The sequence below is a fragment of the Octopus bimaculoides genome, chromosome 1, assembly GCF_001194135.2.
Source record: "Octopus bimaculoides isolate UCB-OBI-ISO-001 chromosome 1, ASM119413v2, whole genome shotgun sequence".
Taxonomy (NCBI): domain Eukaryota; kingdom Metazoa; phylum Mollusca; class Cephalopoda; order Octopoda; family Octopodidae; genus Octopus; species Octopus bimaculoides.
The window spans coordinates 183,032,116-183,035,355 of record NC_068981.1 but is presented as its reverse complement, the minus strand read 5'-3'; the positions used below and the strand labels follow the sequence as shown (position 1 = coordinate 183,035,355).

Here is a 3,240-nt window from a genome sequence, read left to right as displayed (position 1 = left end):
TGTGTGTGTGTGTGTGTGTGTGTGTGTGTGTGTGTGTGTGTGTGTGTGTGTGTCTGTGTGTCTGTGTGTGTGTAATTTCGTGCAAAACTTTAAATATAGCAATGTTGACAAGAATTTATATAAATATAACAACAGAACGATGCCAGTGAGTGGTTCGCGATGTCTGCAATTCTTCCTCGCTTTCTCTCTCTATCTTTCACTCTCTTTTATCCATAATCCTTTGTTTCTTCTTTCTTTTCTTTTTTCTTTCTTTCTTTTCTTTTTTCTTTCCTTCTTTTCTTTTTTCTTTCTTTCTTTCATTTTTTTTTTGTTTTGTTTTTTTACCTTTTCAAAATACTTATAATTCAATTAAAGAATAACTTCACATCTACCTACCCTCAGGAGTATCCATTCGGTACAAACACTGCGCTGATTGTCTGGAAAGTTTTTCGTTATTGGTTTTGTTTTTATTAAAACGTTTACTCACCGCATTCGACATCATATGGCCAAATCGCCAGTGTCGATTAATTATAAAGAAAAGAACAATTAATCCGATAATTATAAAGAAAAATACGACCACAGTAATTGTTGTGGTGTGATGGTTTTCCTGAAAATGTCCCTTAGCCGGTGGCGAACACTGCTTTAAATAGAACTGCCAACAGCTGCTGTTACGTAGCTTCTTTATAAACGTTTGATTAAACCAACTTGGAATATCCGGCGGTTTCATTTTACAGTAAGGGCGCGTCGATGTTTCAATACCAACGACTACAGCTGCCTCACACACGGGGTTTGCTGCCATGCTTCGGTTTTGAATTACATTCTATTTTCGTTGGTCTAAAAATATAGTCTTTATAGAAGCATATATATATACATATACATACATGCATGCATATGTATGTATGTAAGTATATATATATTTGCATATATATATATATATATATATATATCAGTCTTATATATATACGTCTGAGTAAAGGAGCGATGAAAAAAGCATGAGTGAACTGAGAGAAGGCACAGAGCCCCGGAATAAGAAAGACTGAGCGGTCTGAATGTATGTATGTATGTATGTATGTATGTATGTATGTATGTATGTTTGAATAAGTGAGTGCGCACGTATGTGTGTGTGTGTGTGTGTGTGTGTGTGTGTGTGTGTGTGTGTGTGTGTGCGCGAACGTGTGTTAGTTCGCGCACCACACGCTAATTAAATAAACGAAAGCAGAAAGAAAAGTAAGATTTCCACTGAATGCCCACTTTGGTTTACCAAAGTGTGAGCGCTTCCTCGCAGTTGAGAGTTGCAACAACTGACTAAAAGTCAAGTGTCAAAGAGTTGAGGGCTGTATTATCACAAACTGGCACCCTTCCATATTCCGCTTTGGTGGACAATCATAGTGGCTATACAACACATGTAAGTTGAGCATTATAGCTCGTGTACGAACACAGACAAATGCTCTGTTCGACTGATATTCCTGTAGACCAGTGTTATAACGTACACAGAAGACATAAACAGCGAGATTCGCTATTTACAGGCATTCGCTTCCCTCTCTCTTTCTCTTCCTCTCACCTGCTCTTTCTCTTTTTCTCTCTCTCTCTCTCTCTCTCTCTCTCTCTCTCTCTCTCTCAAGCACACATACACACACACACACACACACTCTGTCTCTCTCTCTCTGTCTATCTCTCTGTCTCTCTGTCTATCTCTCTGTCTATCTCTCTGTCTCTCTGTCTATCTCTCTGTGGCCTGTGTATGTTGGTATGTATGTGTTTGTATGTATGTATAATCATGTAGACATATCTTCATACATATACACGCACGATATATATTTATAAATAAATACACTATACGAATACACACATACATACATACATATATATATATATATCATGTTATATATAAGTATATATATGTTACATACATATATAAATATATTACATACATTTATATACATATATATATTTGTATATATATATGTATGTATGCATATGTATATATATATATGTATGCATATATATATATATATATATATATATATATATATATATATATATATATATATGAGAGAGAGAAGTAGATAGATAAATAGATAGATAAATACATAGATAGATAGATAGATAGATAGATAGATAGATAGATAGATAGATAGATAGATAGATAGATAGATAGATAGATAATCAACTCTCTAGCAATCTATTTTTCTATTTCTATAATTCTCATTCCATCTATTTTGCCTGCAGATTCTGTCTGTTTCTTTACTATTTCCTTCCCGTTTCTTTCTGACTCACACACTCAGCTCTTTCTTTCTTTCTTTCTTTCTTTCTTTCTTTTTCTCTCGCACAAACACATCACACATAAACAAATGCATTACACACACAGACACACACACATACACGCACGCACGCACACACATACATGCACACATCCATGTATATATTGGAAAAGGAGAGAGACGAGGAGAGGGGGAGAGGGTGTGTGTCATACGCACACCATTCCACTGTTCTATCTATCTGTCTATCCCTCTATCTATCTGTCTATCTATCTGTCTATCTATCTATCTATCTATCTATCTATCTATCTATCTATCTATTTATCTATCTATCCATCCATCCATCCATCCATTCATCCATCCATCTATCTATCTATCTATCTATCTATCTATCAAACTATTTATCTACCTGTCTATTTCTCCCGCCCACCCTTTCACTATCCCTCTCCTCCCTCTCTCTCTCTCTCTCTCTCTCTCCCTTTCTACATACACAAACTGACACGCGCGTGTGTATATGCATATCTATGTACGTACAAATATATATATCTTTTATCCTTTGTTTTTTTATCTGTTTCCGTCACTAGACTGTGGCCATCCTGGGGCATCTATCTCCTACATACTGTGTATGTAGGAGATATATAGATAGATTGAGAGAGAGAGTGAGCGAGAGGGAGGGAGGGATAGGGAGAGAGAGAGGGAGAGAAATATTAGTGCGTGTGTTTTGCGTCTCTATCTTTCTATGTGTGTGTGTGTGTGTGTGTGTGTGTAATTATGTATGTATGTATGTATGTATGTATGTATGTATAATGGTTTCACATTTTCAGCATTAGGACAACAGTTTTTAAGGGAAGCGGTACATCGAGTACCTCATCCCCATTACTTAACCGGTACTTATTTTATTGAATGCTAAAAGCTGAAAAGCCAAGTCAGCCGAGGCGAAATTTGAACCCAGAACGCCAAGTCAGCCGAGGCGAAATTTGAACCCAGAACGCCAAGTCAGCCG

At 36.4% G+C, this 3,240-nt stretch overlaps 1 long non-coding RNA gene across 1 annotated transcript in view; it reads right to left on the bottom strand.

The window, feature by feature from the left end:
* LOC106879310 (uncharacterized) overlaps positions 1-1,559 on the bottom strand; it is a 125,060-nt gene extending 123,501 nt beyond the window's left edge. Inside the window, exon 1 of the long non-coding RNA XR_008265588.1 lies at positions 376-1,559. This is a non-coding gene — a long non-coding RNA (uncharacterized LOC106879310). The remainder of the gene's footprint in view (positions 1-375) is intronic.
* Positions 1,560-3,240: the final 1,681 nt, after the last annotated feature.